This window comes from Gallus gallus, chromosome Z, assembly GCF_016699485.2.
Source record: "Gallus gallus isolate bGalGal1 chromosome Z, bGalGal1.mat.broiler.GRCg7b, whole genome shotgun sequence".
In the NCBI taxonomy this organism is placed as follows: Eukaryota; Metazoa; Chordata; class Aves; order Galliformes; family Phasianidae; genus Gallus; species Gallus gallus.
This window is the reverse complement of record NC_052572.1, coordinates 70,753,910-70,780,320: the sequence shown is the minus strand read 5'-3', so window position 1 is coordinate 70,780,320 and position 26,411 is coordinate 70,753,910. Positions and strand designations below refer to the sequence as shown.

At 38.2% G+C, this 26,411-nt stretch overlaps 1 long non-coding RNA gene across 1 annotated transcript; it reads left to right on the top strand.

Moving 5' to 3' along the window:
• Positions 1–673: 673 nt before the first annotated feature.
• Positions 674–26,337, top strand: LOC121108468. Its single transcript, XR_005842990.2, has 3 exons — positions 674–735; positions 11,485–11,589; positions 25,702–26,337. It is a non-coding gene; the product is annotated as an uncharacterized LOC121108468 (long non-coding RNA).
• The last annotated feature ends 74 nt before the right edge of the window (positions 26,338–26,411 follow it).

The following is a 26,411-nucleotide window of genomic DNA, read 5'->3' as shown; positions in this document are numbered from 1 at the left end:
GTATAGAGTCTGTCTCCTTCCTGATTGTAAATCCCTTTAGGTAGCAGCAGGCCACAATGAGGTCTTCACAGAGCTGAACAAGCCCAGTTCCCTCAACATTTCTCCAGAGGAGAGAGAGTTCAGCCTTCTGAGCATCTTTGTGGTCCTCCTCTGGACCATAAAGCTGCACGTCCTTCTTGTATTGAGGACCCCAGGTCTGGATGCAGTCCCCCAGCTGGGGTCTCACATGGGCAGAGCAGAGGAGGACACTCAAGGACACTCCCCTCCCTCACCCTCCTGGCTGCCATTCTTTTGATGCAGTCCAGGATACAGTTGGCCTTTTGGGATTTAAGAGCACATTGCTGGTTCATGTCAAGCTTCTCATCCATCAGAAACCCCAGACCCTTCTCAGCAGGGATGCTCTCAGTGAGGTCTTCTCCCAGTCTGCACGCTGTTATTTACCATACATGCTGCATTGTATTGGTCTAAAGTACAGTGATTCATTTAGCACCTTAAGGCATGGTGTATGGGAATAGTGGAATCATCGTCTAAACCTCTGATTGACCACCTGAGGTGAGCGCTGAGTCAGCTGCAGGGGCACAGGTGAATGCAATTTCACCTGAGTGACCGGAAGGGGTGGAGCCTGACTCTACGCCTCCTAGATCCCATTTAAGGACTGACTCCCAAGGAGGAAGGATCTCCAGATAGAGATCTATCTGGAACCTCTTGGAACCCTTCTGTGAGCTTAGGACATGGGTAAGATCTTTATTTCATTTCTCCTCTGTAACATGATAATTTCTCTGGTCCAATACTTGTATACCTGTTTGCCATACATATGGCTTATGCATTCCTAAAGCAGACAGCAAAGTCACAATAGAAGAGGCTTGGGCATTCCAGTTGTGTGATGGCTCCACAGATTGTGCCTCCTCAGTGCTTTGTATGGGCATTATGGTCATGCCCCAAGTGTTTCTGCAAACTGTTCTCCAACCTTTGCTTACCACCCTGTGCTTCTGTGCCCCTGGAGAATGTGAAGGCACTGGGCACCCTGTGAATGAGGTGAGGTGCAGCCCAGTCCATGTTTTGGACATCTTCCAGCTTGCTCTTTGGTGGCTGGACTCCTTGAAGTTGCTTATCTGGCTGCTCATTATTCCTCAGCCATTTCAGAACTCTACCTTGAATTGTCTGTTATTTTCTACATTTCTTCCTTTGCTACCTTATTTTTTGCCCTCCTTTTTTCCCCTCTCATGCTTTACCATGAGAGCTCTTTCCTTTACTTCTGCTTTCTCATCTTGTCTCTTTCATTTATCAGGCTCTTACCTGTTTTCCTGTGACATATTGCACTTCATTTCCTTAAAAATAGCATCCAAAAGTATTCATGCAGGCTGCAAGTGACAGTTTTTCAGTTCACCAGCAGCTTTGATCCCTCAGTCAGCTTCACAGACTGTAAATGAAAGGGACTAAACTAAACACAGTTCGCTTAATTCTGTTTCACCTGAATAAAAGCAACCTCTGTCCAACCAGGATGCTGGAGATCTGTTTAATATATTTATTTGTAGTCCCCTCAAAGGTCCTTCTGGAAAACAAAAACATTGGTATAAAGATAACTGGGAGTGAGTAGAGAAAAATAAATGCTGCTGCTTCATTTTCAGCCTGTTACTGTGATTCAGCAACTCTACACTGCACAGCATCTGTGCATAAGGAAGAGAGAAAATGCAAAGTCTGACAGAGAAGAGGTGACTGCTTATTGGCAGACTTTGCTCTGCCTGGATGTGTGATGCATTCACCTGTGCCAGCCATGGCAGAGAAGCTGTGCTGCCCTTCTAGGGGAAGCATCTCAGGACTTTTGGAAAATAAATACCTGCAAGTCTGCCTGGGTTATATATGGTCCTCTTATTTAACCCTGCAATGGGTGTACTGTAATGAACTAAAGCCAGCATAACTGAATTTGAAAGCCCAAACTAACTAACTGACAGTGATTTAATCACAATATGAGTCTGAACAGTGACAAGAAAACAAGAGTTTTCTAGTGCAACCATTTTTAATAACCTAAGTGGTTGTTATGAAATAATTAAATGAAAAAAAAAATACGAATTGTATTCCTTAATCATGTTGCCTTTTATTAATTGATCACTTTGAGAAAGTGGTCTGGCAAACAACTTGCCTGAACTTTTTAGCAGTTGAAAATTTATTTATTTTTATTAAAAAGGAAACACACCTTAAGCTCCAGATGATTTTTGCACAATCTAGGGAAGAACTACATCTGAAAATCCAGTCCTAATTGTGGTAATGCAGTAGGGCTCCTTTCATTTGTTTAATTTGTTTTTCTCTAAACATTCATGCAGTTCATGTTAACTGCCCAGGTACTCTGACAGGAATGTAAATCCACATAAATAGATTAATGAATCTATTAATCTAATAATCTATTCATTAATAGATGAATATTACCATTCACCTATTAATATGCAATAAAATGTATGTACTTAAATATTCATTTTCATGGCAGATTTATTAGTCCTTCATGTTGACATTTTGTATGGATTATTTTGATTTTTAAGCCCAAGTGGATCACTGGATAACCAGAGAGTTCCCATCTGCTTATTCTCTCATTCAGCTTGTAGCTCAGTCAATCTTCCAACCTAAAACAAAATCTTAAAAGCACAACAAAGATGAATACTTGTTCGGTCCACATGGTTACAATAATATAACCTATTGATTTATTTTTTTAATCAAGATAGTTCATCTTTAATACTTGGCTAATAGCTGTCATTGTGCTTTTTTCAATAAATTACAGACCTTCTCTTTTGCGACTTGGCATTTTGACCCCTTGAAGATAATTACAGCTACTGTAGTCATATCAACATTTAGTCTTTTAAACAGCTACAGAGATTTAGTTCCTTAACTTTCCCAGAATTTTCTTTCTTCCAATCTTCAGACTAATGTTTGAATTTTTTTTAATTATTATTTGTTCTAAAAATCCCTTAAGACTGCAAGTTCTGTTCCAGAATGGAACTCACTGATGCCATAAAGACATGTAATATTACCTTCCTAACTTGATACTCTCTGCTTGAGAGGAATTTGTAAAAAGTGAAGCTATTTCATGTTCACAGACAGCTGTGCAGTAACTCAACCATCCCATCCCTTGTGCAAGAAACAGCAAGGAATTCTCTCAGGCTAAAAACCTCTCTAGATTTACTTTGGAGAGGCAATAGTTCCTCATGGCTTTCTGGAAGAGTTATTAAAATTCCAACTAATTAAAAAATAAAAGTTAATTGAATCTGAAGTGGGCTAAGTCTCCTAGTGACCTATCCCAAATGAGAAGTAATGAGATTTTCTGAAATTAGTAGATGAAGCGGAGTCCCTGCCTTGGAACTGCAGATTGAACAAGTACATTCACCTCATCTATAAAGCACTGCTTCATCAGGAACATTTGCTGTATTTTCCCTATGAAGCAGGAATGAAGGCAGTAAGTTAAGAGAAATTAAAGGCAATATCATTGCTTTTATTATTTTTTCTCTGCAACAACTCCATTTTATGTAATGAGAGGATCTCTTTTTTTCTTTTTTTTCTCTAAGTGTTCAGTACGCACAATGGAACATTTGCTAGGCAAAAAGTTGTTTCTAAAGAGCCAGAAGATAAGGAATGTTTTTTCTGTTGTTAATGAGAGTTTTGCCATTGACTTCAATGTCATTAGAATTACACTTTCAGGAGGTATCTCATAGAATCATAGAATGCCTTGAGTTGAAAGAGAACTCAAGGATCATCAAACTCCACCCCCCTTGCCACATGCAGGGCCAGCAACCTCCAGATCTAATACTACACCAGGCTGCCCAGGGCCCCATCCAACCTGGCCTTGAACACCTACAGGGATGAGGCCTCCACAACCTCTCTGGGCAGCCCATTTCAGTACCTAACCACTCTCATAGTAAAGAACTTCCCCCTGACATCCGACCTAAATCTTCCCTCCCTCATTTTAAAACTATTTTCCCTTGTTCTGCTGTTATCTACCCTTGTAAAGCTAAGGGTTTCTCTTATTGCTTCTTTCTTCTCTTTTAAAAATGATATTAAATGGATTTTGTTGTTTAATCTGGCAGGTTGCTAAGCATCACTCAGTCATTTGCTCATTCTAAACCCTTCCCAGTGAGTTTGGAAAGAGAATAAAAAAAATACCAAACATCCTGTGGGCTGAGGTAAAATTGTTTACTAAGATAGAGGAAAGGAAGAGATTAAAACAGAGGATAATTGTTATGGCAAATATATATATATATATATATATATATATGTGTGTGTGTGTGTGAATGTATATAACAAATGATGCACAAGCACTGCTCACCACTCCACTGGCTGATGCCCAGCTCACTCACCCCTTAGCAGAGGAAGAGAGAAATGAACTTCTCCCTCTGTCCTTTCAAAACTTTCCTAATGTATGATATCATATGATATGAAATATCCCTTTGGCGAATTTAAACAAGCTATCCTGAGTCTGTCCCATCCCAGCTGCTTGGGTCCCCTGTGCCTCCCAGCTCTTTGTGCCACCCCTTGTTGGCAGGATAACAGGAGAAAGTGAGAAAATTGAAATATCCTTGGCTCTGTACAGCACCGCTCAACAACAACTACAAACATTCGTGTGTTATCAACATTGTTTTTCTCTTAAAACCAAAGCGTAGCGTCGTATCAGACACTATGAATAAAAACAATGCTGAAATTAGGACACTGGACGGCAATTTAAAAACTATTTGAACAATGAAACTTCTATTTCTATTGCTTTGGAATGTAATTGTAGGCAGCACAGAAAGTTTCAGTGGATACCTGAATTGTAGGCAGCAGAGAAATGTCAGAAACATTTCACTTACATTTCTTTTCTACGTTTCTTCTTCTTCTTCTCAGTAAATGCCATGTTACCATTTTATATCAACCAGCAGGTGCTGTACAGAATTTCCTTGGACAAAAGCTATCAATACAATTCTATACCAATGGAAGTTGTTTCCTTTAGGGGTACTCTGAATTGCTTGTGCCTAAAAAGTGTGTCTTTGTTTAAAATGTAACATCAAATTTTATAAAATTTACAATTTTAAAATGTAAATCTATCATTAATTTTACAAAGCACTGTCTCAGTTTTGCTGAATTCTTTCTCTTTTATTCGATTTTCTTTAAGGATACATCTAAATGAATTATCCAAAATATACAACTGAATGAATTATAGAAAAGACTTTGATACTAAGATTATGATTTCTATACTAGGATTTTTAAAACAAACAGGAAAGATTTCTATATTAGGGTGATCAAAGTAACACCTCACCTATGGGGAGAGGCTGAGAGAGCTGGATGGTTCAGAGAGAAGAGAAGTCTTGGAGAGGATCTCCACAATGTTTCAGTCCCTGAAAGGAGAGTGCAGAGAAGATGGAGTGATACTCCTTCCAGTGGTGGCCCATGCCAGGACAATGTGCACAAACTGAAACTCAGAAGATTCTGTCTGAATATCAGTAGGTATTTCTATGCTGTGAGAGAGACAGAGCACTGGCACTGGTTGTCCAGAGAGGTTGTGGAGTCTTTTGGGATCTTCAAAGGCCACATGAACATGATCTTAGGCAATCTGTTCTAGATGTACCTGCTTGAGCAGGGGTTGAACCAGATTACATCCAGACATCCCTTCTAACCTTAACCATTCTGTGATTCTGTTACTGCATGTGATAAAATTATTCTGAAAATCTGCTACCCATGACAAAATTTCTTTCTAAGCACCATGACAAATGCCCTTCAAAATTCTCATGTGCTTCAACCACTTCATTTTTAAGTGTATTAGTATGCAGGAAAATCTAATCTGTTTAAAAGGACAGGATTTACTTAGGAGCTGACCTTTAGACACTTTTACAAGAGACTTTTGAATGGAATTTGAATCCAGTGGTGATCTTGGATCTCACATCTCTGAAACTGGTACAAAAGGCATCTGTAGGAATCTCATGTAGTAACATATACTGAAAATACTGTGTATATAGCTGAGGCTTCAAGACTTTGTGTCTCAGTTTGAAACACCATTATGCATGCTTTGGTGATGAACTAACACCTATTAAATGAAGAGCTTCCAAAATGGCCTGGCAAAATGACTTAAGGTGTCCACAACCAATAGGAGCACAGGCTTCCATATAATTCAGAACTCAAACAAGGTAAACAGATCTGAGCCAAGCTATTTAGAACATAAGATTTAATAAATAAATAAATAAATAAATGCTGCTATTTAAGCAAAGAAGCTAGATTTTTATCTTGGTCAGAATTTGAATCCAGAGATAGTGGTGATACCAGGCAAACATGAAACTTAGCCCTAATTCCAGGTAAAAGTGCTTGCGTACTCCTGTACAAATGGAGAAATCTGTGGATTAGTAAAAACAAAACAAACAAAACTAAAATCTGGCTTGAGAATTCAGTTTATACACTTTATTCATCAGGGAAGGTGCAGCCAAGCACAGCCTGAAGTTTTGGTGAGGGAAGAGCAGAATGCCTGATACTTGAATACTGTGAAAGAGTTTTACCTTCTATGTTTTAATTGTGCTATTTTATATCTGTTCAGTGGAATGGCTGAAGAATTATTCTGCCAATTACTCAGGATTATTGGAGTTCTCTGTCTGTCTCTTTTTCTCACTAATTTAGGTTAAGTTCTCTGAGTAAGAGATAATACCACAGGCTTACTCTGAAGATGGAAGGGATAAGATATTTAAGGCTTATCTTGACCCTCCAGGTATTACAGTAATCCACTCTAATGCATCCTTCAGGGCTACGATTGTGCCATTCATTTGGTAACTCAAGATAAGTGATATTATATCACCTAATGAATGTTTTTTTAACCTTTCTCTCTCTTCCCAAAAGTCAGAGAAGTCAAGACTAGGTATTTTAACTGGAATATGTTTATATTTTTTGGGGGAAACCAATTAATATTTCTTTGATACTGCTGTACAACTTTAGAATAGTTGACTAAAATCCCTGAATAGTCTGCAACAAATAATTGTTGAATAATAGAGCACAGTCAGAAGAAAAACACAAGAGAAAACAAAAAGCTTGGGTAATGAACAGACATGAGTTCTTGTAAACTCTCTCCGAAGATATCTGCATTTCGAAAGATGCAGATTAAAGGAGGAATGTGATAGCTATGGAAAGAAAATAAAATTAAGGAAAAAGAAAAAGAGGGAGAAAATGTAAAGCATTTAAATGATGGAGAAACTGAGGCAGGACTGGGAATCAAGGAGATAAGACAGGAATTTGAATTTTCATCCTTGAGAGACTTACAGTGTCCTCTATGCTGAAAAAAGAACCATCTTTAAAGAAGGTATTTGAAAGACAGAATGTGTAGGTGAATTTCTAAGTATCCACAAGAAAAAGCATTTGAGGAGAAACAAATTGCTGATAGTAAATGTTAAAATATTGGTAGAGCAAAGGAAGAGCACTACCTGCATGTTATAATGTATTGTGACTAATGATGAGAAGAAGAATGTAACACTGGTGAGACTTCATCAAGAGTTATGGTAGATGTTGGGCAGTCAGAGCAAGGACCTGTCCCCAGGGCCATGGCACCTGGGGAAAAGTTGGGGGACTGGGAAGGACTGGGATGAATCTGAAACCAGTGAATACTGCATAACAGGGCTGGAAAGCTCGAGATAGAAATTGCTATCTACCTGCTAATCACATCCACTGAATTTTAAGTCAGTGTGTGGTGTGGGTTTGTTCTTTGAGCCATCTCACCACTGTCATCTCCTGTGATAACCTGACTGAAAAGCCACACTGGGACATCACTAGTGAAAGGATGTATAATTGTCCTGGAGACTATGAAATACCAAGGAAATTCTTTAGTGCCTGAAGACCTTTCTTGTTCAAAGTGAGGCAAACTCTAAGAGAAAACTAAATCCATCATGGAAATATGGAGTTACAATAAATAAGAGCTCATTTTTCAAGGCTAAAATTACCTTACCTCAGACCTGGGGTTCCCAATGAACTTCAGGATACTCAGAGCTATCAGTGACAATAGAGACAAACTGGTCAGTTAATGGGAGCCAGGGGTGAGAGGCAAGTGTCTCAGGTGCCATTTAGTTTTCATGGTTGTGGGTAACATTACACAGTAACCACCCCAATCTTCTTTAAGTAAATGAATTATTAATCATTAAACTGCACTCTTTTATATTTACATTTAGTTGCAAAATCTTTAATCTTCCTGAATCTTTCCCATTTCCTCTTTAAAATACTCACGGTTGCACAAAATGGTTGTTGAATCTCTTTAAAATACATCATTTATCAAAGCAATTAAGGCAGACATTTTGCTCTAAGAAATGTAGAGGGATTAAATTCATAATTAGGAGCAGATAATCTCTAAGAGGAGAAGAGAACACTAAATAGTGCTGAAAGGAGAAAATTTTTGCATTATTTTGGGGATATTGAGCTGAAGACAAAGTCAAATGATAAGATCTTAGTGACAAAGATGCGAGTTACATTGGAGTTTTGCACAGTCCCCAGTGAATTTTAAGAGAAAGCATTTAAGATATTAATCTCAGCTACTAAAACAAATTTTATGAAAGTTTAATGTGCAGAGATGAAATAGCTTCTATCCATTTTTCTGCTGTTTTAAACTGCAGTGTCTATCTTGGATCTATTTCTAAATGTAGAAGAAAAATGCCACATAATGAATCTAATTAAAATTAATGCAAGAATTCTTGATTTTTATTGAACTGCAAAGAAATCTGAGGTTAAAACTTCCAGCTTAAGTTATGAACAAAGGAGCTGACACAGTAATAAATTTCACTCTGAATTAGTACGAGGAGATTTTCTACCCATAGAGATTTTACATATCTTCAAAAAATTTAGAAAGAAACACAGATTTACTATTACAACACATATCAAATCTTGCTTTACAAATTCCTAATTCAGTAATGTGGATAAAACAGCCATGCAATGCTCCCTTCCAAACACTTTCTCTTTAGGAGACTAAGGGTCTCCTGTGTACTCAGATTCGAAAAGCATGTTTCAGTGCCACAATGGCATACCTTTCTGTCATAAACGGTGCCCAGAGAAGCTGTGGCTGTCCCATCACTGGGGGTGTTCAAGGCCAGCTTGGATGGGGCCCTGGGCAGTTTGATCCAGTAGGTGGCAACCAGCCCATGGCAGGGGGTTGGAACTAAGGGACATTGAGATCCCTTCCAACCTGAGCCATTCTGTGATTCTATGATTCTATGATTTCCTTTACAACCTGGTCTCAGATAATAACCTTATTTTCCTCTTATGGAAATGGAAACTGATATTGTCATCCCAAATGGCATACCTAGTGTCAAAAAACATGCTGAAATGCATTGGTCAAACAAGCTTTTCAGGCATTTCTTTAAGCTATTAAAAAATTAACATACCCTGCAATCACTACATTCTGTAGCAGCTTAGCCAATAAATTCTGTCTGTGTCACATAGCATACTTAAACACTTTCTATTCAGCAATTGCTGCCCTTAGTTAACAAATGAAGGGAACTAATAGGATACAGATATTTCTCACTGATTGTGGTGCTGCTAAATCTGATTGCCATAAGAAGAAAGAGATTAGGTGTTCTGGTAATCATCCAATACAGAAAAACTGATTATTAAAATGTGCATTATCAATGAGAAAGCGTATGAGAAGTTAATTGAAAACCATCTGTTTCCTCCACACTTGTGTAGTGGTTAGTTGAATTTCAGACTATCAGGTGGTCTTTTTCTTGATAAAAATTCACTGTTAATGCTTTTTCTAATTTTAAAATTTTACATATTATAAACCCACAGCTAATCACAGAATGTCAAAGTAAATGTACCAGGGCAAACGTTTGGTACACTACATTTCATCACAGTGTGCATTTTGCTAGCTGAGTGCTAAACGCTAGACAACAGGAGTTTTATATTGGACACGCTAGTATATCCTTCACTGCAGAGTCATGAGCTGTTGCTCATATAACTAAACTCAATAGCAAGCAGCACATAATTCTCTGAATTTAGTAAATATTTATTTATTTATCTGAAACTAAGCCAAATATTGTGTTATTCACTGCAAATCTTATATTCATGCCATGCAACTCTCCACTTTCACAATAAATAAACCTTTAAAAATCCATTAGCCCCTCCAAACAAACACAAACATTGCTCATTTTGGGGAGGTTTTGTTGATACATCTAGCTTAATGCATGCTTAATCTTATGTAAATAGAACAAGTAATGACAAAATAATGGAAGGTGTTTGATTGCCAAAAATACACTGTGCAGGAAGAGACCAGGAATTACTGTCTCAGGTTTAAAATTCTGTTCTCCTTTCTGCAACTTGTGAATATATTTTAAGTTTGGAATCTGAAGCTGCTGATGTTAAACTGATTTGGAATATTATATATTAGAACTTTGACATATACTGATAACATTCTTTGTAGTGGTGAGGACATAGAAAACAAAGTTTTTCAATGGACCTTAATCCCTGCAAAATCACTTATTGTTTGTGTACAGAAAGATGCACACCTTTCTTGGCTGCAGTTCACAGCTTCTAGAGGATGGGGTGAGAAATGGCAGTGTTTGAGTTCACCTTCTGAATTTCCATATTCTGAATGCAATCATGCCAGCATCTCTAGTAAAGATGCAAATCTAGACCATTTTCTGACATAAAATATAAATGGTTTATTTCCCCATAATAATGTAGGTTTGTGAGTGGTGGGATCTCTGCTCTTTTGCAGTGTCCTTGCTTGCTTTCAGATGGACCCCTGTAAAGCACAGGATTCAAGTGGTGCTCAAAACCACCCCTTAGCTGAAACATCTCTGCATCTGCAGGTAGGTAAGCAATTTTAAATAAAAATATGCCAACACCAACAAAATCTAAAGAAGACAATCAAAACTCAATATTCAGCAAAACTACTACTTTCTAGGTCATAATTTTCACTCTCTTGTATTTATCTTGCTATGAGGAGGTGTTTTCTGCATGGATTTAATGCTTTCCAGTGGGTGGCTGTCAGGGCAATGGAATAGAATTACAAATTTCTGATCTGATCATCTTGCAGGGATGGGCTGCTTGCTGGCTTCATTTTTGCATGCCAGTAGTCTCTTAGGAGCTCTGAGAAGGACAGCCATTTTTCAGCCACTGTCCTTAAGAGGTTCTTGTGAAACCTTAATTTCTAAATAGCATATTGTAACCAGGTCTCTCATAGTGGATTTTTATGTTTTAAACACACTGGTTTATACTGTGAGGCAGGCCTTGTGCAAAATTAGGCCTCCTTATCAGCACTATCCTCATATCTCCAGTGCCAAAATAATGTGGGAAAAGTTTGTAGAAAAGTTTGTTGAGTTCTGAGAAAGCCTTGCTGAAAATGGTACAGAGCCATTGTTCTGCTGTTTAACTGCCAGTTGTTTGTGCCTAGTCAGACTTCTGGGAACCAGACAGCTGTTTCTTCCAGGAGAATGACATATGAAGTACTCTTGGGATATGTCATTTATTTACTGGTCATGTTCATAATGTAGCTATTGAATTCTCTTTCAGACTGCACTAACTGCATGGTGATGTGGCACTCGTGTTCTTGGAAAAAAACGCCTGGTGAAGGTATGAGTGATGGCAAACAATGCGTCCTTGCCTGTGTTTGTGCAGGTGAGAATGCAGAGCACCTTTCAGTCTCAGCATGGGTGATTTGGCGATTTCTGATTTTGCTGGGAAAGCTTTGTGTGACAAGCACAGTATTTCCATCTGAACCTGCCTGTGGCACTGGGAGTGAAAATCCACCCCCTGGATGCCTCCCTACAATATGGTAGGGAGGCATGTACTACACAGGGATGGAATGGGCCATGTACTGCACTTGCTTGCCTCCCATGCTGTCCTGGACAAAATGAGCTCTGTGATGGTTTTATTTCAGGTATTCTTTTTGAATACCTCTAATGATGGGGGCTCTAATGAAATGCCTCCCCAGGCATTTCAGGGCTCCATTCTCCCAAACTGTAGGAAAATTTTCCTCACATTTCATTTGACTTTCCTTCCTGTAGTCTAAACTTGTTATTTCTGTTTAGTCATTTGGCTTGTCTAGCTTGGAATAGAGAAGGCCCCGGGGAGACCTCATTGTGGCCTTCCAATACTTGAAGGGAGCATATTAACAGGAGGGGGAACAACAGTTTACAAGGGTGGATAGTGATAGGACAAGGGGGAAAGGTTTTAAGCTGAGACAGGGGAGGCTTAGGTTAGATATTAGGAGGAAGTTTTTCACACAGAGGGTGGTGACACACTGGAACAGGTTGCCCAAGGAGGTTGTGGATGCGCCATCCCTGGAGGCATTCAAGGCCAGGCTGGGTGTGGTTCTGGGCAGCCTGTTCTGGTGGTTGGCGACCCTGCACATAGCAGGGGGGTTGAAACTCAATGATTACTGTGGTCCCTTTCAACCCAGGCCATTCTATGATTCTATGATCATGGACCAACAGTCGATTACTCTCTTTTAATGGCATAAAGCCTTTTAAAATTAGCTGTAAATATACTTTTGCTGTAAGCATCAATATTCATTTTGGTTTTGGCACTAATGGCATTTAAAATCCTATCCTATGAAATAGAAAAACAAAGCAGAAAAACCTAGTAGGGAATAATTTCTGCACTTACTGCTTCTTAAATTGTAGGGCATGAATGGAACACCACGCTTCGTACAGATAAAATGACACATCATATTCATAAATGAAGTAAGCTGTAAGTGAAATGATCAATTTTTGTTTGGAGAGATCTTAAGAAAGTTTATAGGGAAATTCATTTGTGTTTGATAGGTCCATGAGTTTTACAAATTTCACAGATAAAATAAGTGAAATGAAAAGAATACTTATAGCCCTGATTATATCTTCAGTATACAGATAAAGATGTTGATGGCAGTTTTACAGGGCCATATTTCTTGAATGCTTGAGAACGCTTTCTCCTTCTTCTTCTTTTTTTAATTATTATTATTATTATTTTTTTTAAGCAGTTTTAACCATGATGTGGTGAACTGGAAGAGGGATATCTTGTAGTTTAGTTGCAGGTCTTGATCCATATGGCCTTTACCTCTGTTCTTGGCCCGGAGCAAGCTTAATCTCTCTGTTTCAGTTTCTCATCTGTGAAACAGAGATGAAATATTTCCTTCTTATATTCTTTATCCACTTGGTTTTGTGAGCTCTAAAGAAAAGCAAATATCTTTTACTTTGTGGATAAGCAGTATGATGTATGATGCAGCCTGGAATTTGAATGAGTTTCTTGAGCTCAGAAGTTCTTGTGAAGTGAGGAAATTCACTGACAACTGCAGTTTGCTATCTTCAAAATTGAAATAAAAAGCATGACTATAATACAAGGTATTAATATGATTTTACTGCCTTATACAGCAATGCAGTTTGATACACCATAGGATTTTTATTACTGCAGTTCAACTTGATTTCCATAGGCAGATGATTCTCTCCCATGCAACATGATCAGGATAAAATATTTATTTAATGTGCTGTTTCCTGAGTAAGTCTTTTTCTTCGTATTTTGAATCTGACTGACAGATAAGGTTAAGTTCAGTGTTTATGGAGACACCAATTAAAAGAAAAAAATCTGCTACATATTTCAAATTCAGGCATCATAAAAGGGAAATGCACTGAGCTCTCTTTGTTCTTTTGTTCTTTATTTTTATACAGTTTTATCCAAGGAGAAGGGGAAATTATTCCATTCCAACTACGGTTAGACCGTTCTTTTGCCAGTGGCTAACATTAGCTGGGATATGAGTCTCAGGAAATTGAACCTACATTCCTATTTTTTCCTTCTTTTCCTTTATCAAGGCTCAAGAATATTCAAAATAATTTTGCCCAACTGAAGTTACATACTGGATTAAGTTTGAACAATAGGATATCAAAAAGTGAGATAAAAGTGATCAAATAAACAGGATTTTATTTACAAGCGTATAACCTCTTTCTTGAAAACATGTCACAACATGAATCTTTAATTTAGCCTGCCTCAAGCACATTGTATGAATGCAGAATAAACCTGCAGTTCTAGTCTGATGTATGGCAGAAAAGTGGGGCTAATTCAAAACCCATTTAAACTTTTAAGTCTTCTGTAGTCTAAAAACAGTGCAATGAAAAGTGCATTATGAAAAGCAAATCAATATTACCAACGCATATTTGCACTGGGGAAAGAAAAAAAAAGAGAACTAGTTTTAGAATTTTCTTATAATAAGCCTTTAATTGGGATACAGATTTCAGAATACAAAATCAGCAAGAACATATGGTTGTTTCCCTACAAATGGGACACTGGGAGTAATCACGGAGCAGTGATCTCTATTAGCATTGGGAGGTTTTAGATTTTGTATCTGACGTGCTCAGATTGCCCCCATTCCATAATAAACACCGCGTTGAAAAATAAGAGAAAGATCTGCCATCAAGTGTACAGCAACACCACTTATCAAAATGAACAGACATATAGAATTTGTATCTTGTGAAAGACTTTCTTCAGGATGAATCTGGAGGATGGGAATCCTTTAGTTCCTATGGCATCATTATTCTCAGTAAAAAAGGGAGGTTACCATTATGAACAGCTTGACTTTGCTGGGCTTGTCTGCTGGTGCAGCTAGCACCCCGGGATGAATTATTTTGCTTGTACTCCGTGCTGTTTTCTGAAAGGATTACAATTCCATTCAATAAAACTTTCTAATCAGGAGACTAGTTGTTGTCAGCACTGTGCTTATTGTTTCTTCATATAAATGTTCAAATTAGATAACTAAGGGACTTATATTTTCAGCATCCCAAACAAGCATATTTTGTGTAACAATTTTTCATATGTTCTCGAATCAGCAGACTGCCTGTTAATTGCCAGAAGTATTCCCTAACTGGCCATTAGGAAAAAGATCCTTGGCAATACTTTCATTTTCCTCCTCTCCCTTTCGCCATGTTACCAGCCCTCAGATGAGAGCTGGAGTGCCAGAATATTTTTGTTTCATGGCACCATCTGATGGACAGGCATCAGCCAATTAGGTGGCCTGAAAATACAGTCTGTAATGTTTCTTCCCCCATGAGTCTGTTAAAAATAAAAAAATAAAAAAAAATGTAGTGCCTTGTTAAACAATAATTGTATCCACTGTGTAACTACACCACTGAAATTTTCCATAAAACCATTATCCATATGTCAAGGCATTCCCCTATCCACTTGTTTATCCTAAAAAGTAATAAAATCTCTTATTACCTCCCTGCTAAATAAGGGTACTGTGTGTCAGTACAAATATGCTGCCTACTGAAGGTAGCTGTTCAGGGGCAAAATTCAAGTAACTCACCACTGTACACAAGAATGTCATTCCTCATCCTTCCTTCACTACAGTTATCTGAGCTGTGGGGAATTAATCCCAGCTACAGCGTCTTAAGCACTCTCCCACTTACAGGACAGTGACTGTTGGTGGCCTCTGCATTTTCATCCTTGGCCTTTTCAGAGCAGAAGAATTGTTCCAGAAGAACGAATGTTGGCTGAGGTAAACTGGTGTAGGTTTATGCCTCCAAAGCACACAGGGCTTCTATAGTTAGGACTCGCTTGAAACAAACAAACAAACAAACAAACAAACAAACAAAACAAAACAAAACCAAAAACACCCATCTTGCTACAGGTAATATTATGCAGCTTCAGTATGGAAAAAAATGTGAGCATCAAAATAAAGATCAACACTGAGAATGCTAATGTCAAGCACCTTCATCCTCCACCTAATCTCATCTTGCAGATGAAGTGTTCAAATCAGAAAATGTTTTGCAGCTGCTGTCTCTCTGAATGCCTTCCAATCCCTGCCACAACACCTGACACTGCCCCAGCAGTGGGGCAAGGTGTAAATCTGTGAAAAGAGTTCTTTTATTTCTTTCCCCTGGGGGCATACATGGCTCAGTTCACCCCTTTGTCTGTTAGGCGGAAGGGTGCCTAACCTACTGTAGGGAATCTGCTTTAGCAGGGGGACTGGACTAGATGAACTCTGGAGGTCCCTTCTCACCCCTATGATTCTGTGTGATTTATAGTTTTAGTTGTAGAACAGTGGTATTTAATATATTCAGGCAATTTTTATGCTCAGCAGCCTGGTGTTGAAATACAGAGAGCATGGACTCTGCAGCTCTGAATTTTGAGCCATCTATACAGAGCCTATTTATAAGCAAGCACGTGTGTGACTGACACTCACATAGGTCACAAAATTTGGCCTTCACATTTGTACTGTCTGGCTATAGAGAATTTGCGATCTCAGGCTGATACTCAAGCTCTCATGACTAGCAGAGCTGAAGTACTGATTTTGCCAGGGCAGACAGGAATAAAGTGAAATATCTCCATAGTAAATACCCCAAGAGGTACCTCTAACTCGTAATAAACAGAAATGTGGTAAAGTTGTGCATTCAGAGAAACATACCTACATTCTTCTGAGTGGGTTATACTTTGTGCTTGTAAATTGCCTTGCTGAGAATGGACGTCTCAATGACTGAAAAAGAGGCAAACATGAGTATTTGCTCTCCTGTAGCTGCATGTTTAAGCCTAGCACTTCACAGAATCATAGAAATTGTTTAAATTGGAAGGGACCCTGAAAGGTCACCCAGTCCAACTCCCCTGCAATGAACAGGGACACTTACAGCTAGATCAGGTGCTCGGAGCCCAATCCAGCCTGACCCTGAATGTCTCTGAGGATGGCACATCCACCATCTCTCTGGGAATCCTGCTCCTCTACTGTAAAAAACCTTTTTCTTATATCCAACCTAAATCTCCTCTCTTTTGGTTTGATACCTTTTCCCCTTGCCCTACTACAGTAGACCTGTTTCACAAGCTCCTCCATATGTCTAAGTAACATTCAAACTGAATGTTGCAAGAAATCTGTCTTGCCACTGAGGAATATGGTTGTCACTCTGATGTGTATTACAGCCTTTACTACTTTGCAGCAGCAATTGGATACAAATAGACTTTACTTATGTGCTATTGTACCTAATTGATGGGCATTGCTGGGCTTTCAGTAGTTTGAACAATCACTGATAAGACTTTTAGTTAAAGATTGCTTAACATTTACTTTAAAAAGATCCCATCAGGAGTCACTACACCAGACAGAAAGTTACTGTATTGAGTCACTGCTATAGCCTTAAACTTCTCATACTGATTCAACTCAGACATTTCTGTGTACAAGTTGAGTCAAGTGGGTCATTTTGCTAATGCAAGAATGTAATATGTTTTGTTACTTTCAAATATGACTTTAAACTCCAGTTGGCATTTGAATATCTCTGCAGCTGCTGGAGAATCCACAAGCTCTCTGGGGAAACTTCCCCAATGTTTCATGACTCTAATGCTAAAAAACTGTTTTTCTTGTATTTGAATTTCTTTCTGTTTTCTTTTCTTAAATTCTTTTCTGTTTAATGTTTTTATTTATTTTATTTTATTTTATTTTATTTTATTTTATTTTATTTTATTTTATTTTATTTTATTTTATTCATTATTAGTTTGTGCCCATTGTCTCCTGTCCTGCCACTGTTCATCACCAAGAAAAGTCTGGTTCTGTTAGCTTTATGCCTTCCATTACTACACGTATAGGTAGATAATGCCCTCCAAGCCTTTTCCAGGCTGAACAGTCCCAACTCTCTTAGTTTCTCTGTTGTAGTCCTGTTCTGGACTCTCTCTAGCATGCCCAAGTTTTTCTTGTACTAGGGAGCTTAGAACTGGATCCAGCACAGCAGATGTGGCCTCAAGAGGGTTGAGTAGATAGAAAAAAACACTTACCTTGATCTGCAACAGTGCTCCTCCTAATGCAGCCTAGAAGGCCTTCTTTGCCTTAAGGCTGCACTGCTGGTTATGGTCAGCCTGCTGCCCATTAAGACCTTCCCATTTCATTCTCTAAAGATCTGCTTTTCAGACATTTTTCTCCAAATACATTCTTATGCTTGGGGCTACTCCACCCCAGGTGCAGGACTTTGTATTTCTACATGAAATTCATATGGCTCTTGTGAGCCCATTTCAACACATCCTGTCCAAGTCTATCTGAATGCTGGCACAGCCAGCAGATACTTCTCCTAGCACCGCATAATCAGCAAACCTGTCAATAGTGCACACTGTCCCACCATCTAGATCATGTTGAAAAGGTTGAATAGAGTTTTAATCTACTGTTGACCTTTGGGGCTCTCTGGTAGCTGCTGACCTCCAACTAGACTTTGCGACACTGATTACATACCTTTGAACCTAGTAGTCCAGTCAGTTTTCAGCCCACCTTACTATCCTTCTATTTAGACCTTACCTCTTCAGTCTGTCAGTGAGGATGTTATGTTCATTTCTGCAAGCTAGTCTTACCTGTTAAGACCAAGGGAAAAAAAAAGCACTGAGTAGCTCAGCCTTTTGTTTGTCTTTTGACACCAAATCCACTGTCCCATAAAGGAGATGGTCCACATTTTTGTTAGCCTTGCTTTAGTTAGTGTAAAAGATTTTATTGTTCTTCAAGTCTCCTACCAAATTAAACAGCATGTAAGTTTTGGTTTTCATAAACCTAGCCCTGTAAGCCCAGACAATGTCTTTATTCCTCTTAGGGTATGTACCTCTGCTTCATCTTTTTGCACTCTTGCTTTTTATATGCAATTTGGTTGGAAGCTCCAAGCTCCTCCTTGGTCATTTGCGCAGGCCTTCTAACACCTTTACTTGATTTCATACTAGTCAGGATGGACAGTTCTTGATCTTGGAGGAGGTTATGCTTTAATATTAACAGGCTTACACGGAACCTTCTTCTCTAAATGGCCATACCCCATGAAATTCTTCCAAGCATGAACAGGCTTATGTCTGTTCTCCTGAAGTGCTGGGCCATGGCCCAGCTTTCTGCCCTGCTTCCCATTCTGAGGCCTCTGAAGTTCACTACCTCATGTTTACCTCAAAGTTAAACTCCCAGCTATATATTCCATGCCATGAATAGGCAGCACAACAAAACGTATTTCCTCATTTTCTCCTCAGGAGATTGTCATCAATGCATGCCAGCAATCTGCTGGATCTTTTGTGTCCTGCTTTGTTGTTCCATCTGCAGATAATAGGTGGATATAACTCCCCATGCAGACCAAGACCATTGAATTTGAACTCTGAGACTTCCTCCAGTTGTCTGAAGAAGACTTCTTCTACCTCTTCTTCCTGATTAGGTAGTCTGTAACAGATAACCACAATGTTAACCGTTTTGGTCTGCTCTCTAATCCTGACTCTTACCTAAACAAACTGTTGAATTGTAAATCTATGAAAGGTTACGTTTCTAATTTCTGAATAGGTGAATGCTACAAACTGCGCTGAAAGTCACAGATATGTTTTTCTTATTTTGATCTGACTTTCTAGCTTTGCAGTTTTACTGTCTAATTATTAAGCTTGGAGGATGCAGATGTGTGATTTCTGCCAAACTGGAGGAGCAACCTGAACAAAGAGATACTTACGAACCCAGACATCTGTTCAAACAGAATTGATTTGTTTCTCTTTTGAAATTTTTATAAATATTTAGTTACATCACAGGGCTTTTATTTTTCCCCAAATTGTTCTAGTAAATATGAAGTCAAACAGCATTGATCTATACTTCAGATGTGACCTTGCATTTATTAGTGATATTTGTTTTGCTACCCTGGAATAGCTTCTGCAAAGTCTTCTCAAATATTGACACACTTCTTTCATGTTTCTATTTCTGTCATCTCAGTTTTATCCTTGCTTTTAGGATTTAATTTTTATTTGTAAACTAATCCTGTACAAAATCTACCCTAGCAGAAATACATAGACTGGTGCATTCCAGTGTTTTTGCCAAGTTGGAAAATTATGCTGCATTCCTACTGGGATTTTCTGCCTAAAAGCATAGCTCCACAGAACTCAATGGCAGAGCTCCTCTCACGTCAGTGGAATTCAAATTTCACCAGCTGTTTCTAATCCATGACAACACTTTTTAAAAATTCCAAAGCTCAAGGGAGTTTGCCAGTGTGTGTTGGAAGTCCAAATAAATTATACCAAATGTTTCTACTTAATCCACTATTCCTTTAAGTATATGTAGGAAACTGCTAATTTTTGTTCTTCAGGTGTAGTGCTTGAATGATTATTGACAAAGAAAGAATTTCATCTCTCCATTTCTGAGGTGGTTTAAAAAATAAAAGTCAATACTGAAATGCTGGTTCTTCGCCCTTTGAGAAGGATATCTATCTTGAGTTCCCTTGAGCTTGTTCGTGTCATTGCATTTCTCCGGTGCCTCCATTTGTTTAGTATCCCTCCTGCTGTACCAGCCATGTTTTGATGCGTGCAGAACAGCTGTTGCTTTCAAGCTGGCCTGTGGCCATCTTTCAAGAGGACTGTGAGGAACTTTTTCCCTCGTGAGCTTGCTGATGGCACCTCTGCTGCACAGATTGCAGACTTCAGAGCAGACACCCTTTTCTTTGTGTGTGCAAAGGCTAAATGCTGCACCAAACACCATTTGTGTTGTGTAAGAATGGCTTCCTCATTAGAGTTAATAAATGTGCATTGTCCTCTCTCACCTTCTGAGCACCCACTGTGTTGGGTACTGAAAACGCAGCCAGTGGCATGGGTGGTTCATAAATCAAAAAGATGAGACTGAGAAAAGGTAGGAGAACAAATAGAAGTAAAATGAAAATGCCTGAGCTCAAACAGCAGCTCAGAGGCAAGCTGAGATCCAGGAATCTGCTTTTTGTTTTAGCACCTGCTCTCAGATGTTATCTTCTTTGCTGTACTGTGCCTCTGTTCTTCCAGCCAGCTCTGTGGGAACCTGGCATTGAGGATACTCAAATTTATCTGGACCTTTTATCTTGGCACCAGATTGTTGCAGAGACCAGATACACTGCTACAGAGCGTGTTTTTCTTGTTTAAGACCTTCACAGTGCCTTTTGTCTGCTTTGTGTTTTACCTGTACTCTCTCCTCTTCACTTGCTCTTGACTGTATTTGGATACATTACCGATAGGTGTTCCAGTTATGCAAGAATGAGATGTATTGGCCTTTCATTTAACAGTTTAGTTTTCTGCTCTCAGTTCTAATGGAACTTCATCAGCTCTGTTTTATCTCTGTGGTGTCACTTTGAGTTTGTCATGAATTTATAGTGAAGTATTATGTCACCTCTGTAACTTGGTTTCTTTTGCTGCATACACTTTGTTCCAGCATTCCTGTCTAAAAGCATTGCTATAACACTTTTTGCTATTACATGGAAATCCCATAAAGTCTACACTTTAGGTTCCTTCCATTAGATGAACTGATCTCAGTGTGCTTTTAAGTCACCTTCCTTTTGTATGCTTAAAAACGATATATACTCTCAACAGTAGTTACTAACTATTTCAGAAATTTGTGCTATGGAAGAAGCTTTCTTTTTATAAATGAACGGTCCCCATTCTTAAACAGTAAGCTCTTTTCAAGTCTCTCCAATAATCAGCCCAAACCAAAGTGGCATTTGAAACACAGCCCATAAAATTCACACTCCAAAGAGGAGAACTCTCTGTCCCACACACCCTTGTGGACTGTGTCATTTTTATTAAAAAAAATATAGCAAACGTACAAACAAAAAAATATTTTATTGGGATTTTGGCATAGCTTAGTGCTCATATAAGGATCTCCCAAACAGTCTCCCAGACAGATGAACAATTACTGTGTGGGTAAGTAACAGGAGTCTCTGCTGTAAGGGTCCCTGCAGGGTTGTGCTCAGCTGGATCAGGGGATGTGTCCCATACCACTGCCTGTGACAGTTCACACACATCAGCTGATTGTGGCTCTACACCACTTCTGTATCAACAGCAAGAGGTTAAAATGACTATTTAAAGTGTTTTGTCTCTGTGCAAACCAATTAGTTTTACAGCAGGAACCAGTGAAGGGAGAGTCTGAAGTCATCTTCTAGACTGGATTTTAAACAACCTGGAGGAGTCTCCAGGACCATTCGTAATTACCACTGGAAGTGCTTCTTCAGCAACTAGTCCAGTAGCTAATGTAAAGAAGGCCAAAAGTCAGTTACTCAGTTCCAATTGGGTCCATTGTCTCCAGCCAGTCAATTGTCTTACTTCTGCTGATACTTACTGCAGAGCAAATGGATGTCTCCCAGATCTACACCTCAGGTGCACCACAGTGATCACGAAAAGGCAGGCTTGATTTTTATACTTACATCTTATTTACAATTTAAATACCACAGATCTTTCTACAATATATTTGTTGACATTTTAAACTTTTCTCATTTAGTAGTTTCTTTACATCTTGACTTACAAGAACATATTAGATGTAGTATTAGTTGCTCCTATGAAATAGTCTGCTGGGTGTTCATGCTTTCCCTATAGCACATTAACAAGTCTGTTCTCCAGAACTGCTGGAGATAACATGGTGTTCCATCTTTGTCTGGCTGATTTAATCTTAGCTCATTTTCCTCATTTTACCAGCAGATTCTCATTCCTTATCCATTTTACTCAATATCCAAATCTCTTCCATCAGTATCCATCAAAAGCTTTTCCTCTTCCTGGATTACACAAACATTGCTTTGTTGTTCATTTACTACAGGTGTATTTCTTTTGACTCTAGATAGAGATGTCATACAGGTTTATTATAATGATGTGTATCTGTAATACACAGGAATCCCTTTCTGATGAACTTCCTATTATGTATTTGATTTTTCAAGTAATTATGTTGCAGCACTGCTTGTGTTCAGAATACTTTTCTAACAGTGCTTTTTTTCACAGGAATCCACAATCTGGAGAAAGCTTTCTTTTCAGTCTATATTTTCTACCAAAAAACTGGATTTTTTTTTTTTTCACCACAGTCAGGGGCATAGGCAGATGCTTTGATATTGCTGGATTTTGGTAGAAAGGCAGCCCATCTGTTAAGCATTGCATTCTCTGTCCAAACCTGTACTGCAATGGAACATAACGTCACTGTGTCTTGAGCAGGACATTTTGGCACCATTGCTCCTTCTGTAATCTAGGCACCCGCTCAGTATTTATGTTCTCAGTCTTACAGTCTATATCTGTATACTTATATATGCATAAATAATTATATAATATATATATATTATAAATAATCATATATTATATATAATATAAATATATATATAAACTCCCAAACTGCTTTATCAATAAGGCAGAAGACTTTGCCAGCTAGATATTTTTCTGTTTTAACTATTTGCTATTCTGTGAAACTCCAGAGCAAGTGCAATCATCTGTGTCTGTCTGCTTCTCTGACCTTAGAAATGCTTTGATTTACGTATTCCAAGAGAGCTTCCTCTCTAGATGGCAGGAAAGACCCATACACAAACACCCATGCCATCTGCCCGCCCTAACAACACCTGACATTCAGAAAGTACACTCCCATGGGTCATGCACATGCTTTGTAACTTCGTGTCATTGCTTCTGGAGAAAAAAAATGCATTCCTATCAATAGGAATTCAGCCTTTTCATGAGCAAACATCCTAGATCATGGATATCCAGACTTGCCTGAGCTTCACTGAGTGAGGGGGTGTTCTCTTGCGTCACATATGGAATATATAATATAGTTAATGTATATAAGTAGGAAAACTTTATTTTTTTTTAATTAAAACATAAAAAAGAAGGGCAATAAATATACAAAACTGGTGAGTTGGACACGTATATCCTAGATAAAATCACATTCCTCTTATTAAAGTGTTATACTTTTAGTTCTTGCCTGAAAAAATTAAAAAAAGAAAAAAAAAAAAGGCAACAAAGAGGAAAGAAGATACATGAGGTATGGACTTAGAGGACAGATGACATTCAGGTCTTCCTGGATGTATTATATGTTCTTTCAGATCCAGTTCGGGGCACAGGGCCTGAGGTCTAATCAGATGTCTTTTTCCCACTAGGAATTTATAATAGGGATCTTGACATTGCCAATTTCAGGACATCTCACTATTTTTAAGTGTTTTAAGGAAAGTGAAACTTCAAAGTACTACAATAACTATACATCCACTCAATTCATATCTAATTTATAGACCTTACTGTACTGAAGCTTTCTTCATTTATTTGGACTCAGAGGATAGAAATGCAAACCTGGGATGATCTTTCTTTGATGTACATGAAGACATGTTTATCTTTTTGCTCGGGGAGTCAATTAAATTTCAGCTATAGTCTTTCATCAGAAACTTTTCTGAATTTATATCAAATTACACAGTCAGTCATCCCCATACAGAAGAATTTCCAGATACCAAACACACATGATAAAACAAATGCTGGAGGTCTAGTCACAGAATTCAGATAATAAAATTATTTCCTTTATATTGTTTATATTTATGCAAAGTATTATACTAGATCAAATAATATTAGTAATAAAAGCAAGAAGAAGAAGAAGCCTGGACATTTAAACTAGAATGTGTTCTGGTTCCAGAAGGCACTTCTAGTAATGGTATGGGCATACCTTATATTCGTATTGTCTTGCATGGATTGTAGTAGATAGTGAGTTATTTGCTGTGCTCACATGCTGAAGAGGCTAGGCCATTATTTTTGTTTTTCTTTTAAAAATTCCTCCTCCAAAATATGGGCTAATCAGACAATAGATTTTCCCCCTCTCATGCATTCCTGAAACTGCTGTACCTTTTTGCTCCCTCAGCCATAGCAAGTACCCTCTCTCATTGCTGCGGTAATTAGATTTCTGATCCACAGCTTTCCACAAAAAGGGTAAAATTTACTCTTGCTCACATCACTGACCCAAGTCTTAAGTGTCTGAAAGTGTTATGCTGAACTCTGGAGTGAGGGACAGGTCCTGTGTTAGTCCCCTCAGAGCAGTGAATTTCACCCTTCAGTGCTTCACAGATCCCAGAGAAGTCATTTAGGCTTGCTGGTAATGGCAGTGGTTCACTACACTACACCAACAAGCACAATAAATATGGCTTGAGTTAATTTTCCTATGTGTCAGTCTGCTACATTGCACCACAAAAATGATTTCTAGCATATTAATTAAGCAAAATGAGAGTAGCACAGGGTCATCCTGTTTCAACCTTCATGACTGTGACACCTAAAAGGTGTCAAATGCCATTCTCTCCACATGCTTAAAAAACCTTTTATGCTGTTATAGCTCCCCAAAGACAATGAGCTATATCTGCCAGACATAAATAAAAAATCAGTAAGCACGTATTTTGATGTCACTATGGTGTAGAAGTACAAGTGAGTAAGGGAAAATAGATAATTTTTTGTTGTTCTTTTAACCAAACAGTTAAGATAGAAAAATATGTTAAGTAGATAACATGGCTAAGATGAAAAGAGAAGAAACACTCTAAAAAACACTGGTAAATAGAAAAATGATCTTTCTCATCACTTTGTTTTTAAGAACAAATGGCTGTCAAAGGACTGCTTGGGAAAAGATATTTTATGGTGGCAGAAATCTTTCCATAACCATATAAGTTTCTAATGTCGTAAATAAGGCCACACTGTATAAAGACTAAAATATCTAAAATTAAAGGCTTATTAATCCTAAATTACTCTATTTTTCAGGGTATCAAATCTCTGAGATGGACAAAGACTGACTCAATAGTAGGCAAATGACTGATTTATAATAGACTTCCTGGAGGTCTATGTGACATTTGCAATTTTTCCTCACTCTCTTTCTGGCAAACCTCTGATAATTTAAGTCCTTTATTTGCATGAATGCATTGCTCTGTAGCTGTGCTTCTAATGGCTGTGGGTGGGGGCAAATCATCAGCGTGTAAGGATATACAGATAGAAATACTCAGGATTCCGACTCACAATTATGTGTGCTTCATGTGTTATTTTATATAACCTTCTTTTTGAATAGTTCTTTTAATTTTGCAGGCCTAAAGGTGTGCTCCTGTAGGAAGTGTCTCATCTGAAGTAGCGTCGAGCACCCACAGACCTCAAACAAGCCGCTTCTGAAGACCAGTTATGGCAAAAGTTTGAATACTTTCTAGAGAAACATACTAAACATGGTCAAAAATAATCTTGTTGCAATAAAACTCCTTTTAAACTCTATCTTCATTTCCGACCCTGTACAGAATAAAATTCAAGTCATTAACCATAGCTTTTAAGGTTTCATGTGTGTGCCTCCCTATATTCTCTGCCCTTTTTGGAGCTACTAAATAACAGTAATAATAAAAATGGCCTCTGGCATTCCCTTGAAATTTCTTGTCATTCAGTGTCAAAACCTAATTTGCTACTGCCCCTCTCATTTAGATTCATAAACTTAAATTTGCAAATCCTTCATTCCCTCTCTAGGTATGTGAAATTTAAATGAGTTCATTATAAAAATAAATACTTTTCCAACTGATAGATATGTAAGCTCTATGCCAACAGCTATGCCAAGACTGTCGAAATTGTGATGAATTAAATACATTTTCATTCAAATCTTCCATGTTTTCTTCTCGTTTTCTACAATTTAGTGTGTGCTTTCTCCTCCGGCATACATCTATCTTCAGCTGCAACTTTTCCTTCTGTTCCATTTCCTCTGTGGATAAGTCCACAAAACTCCATTCAAAATATTATTGTATGCATTTCTTTCTTCAATG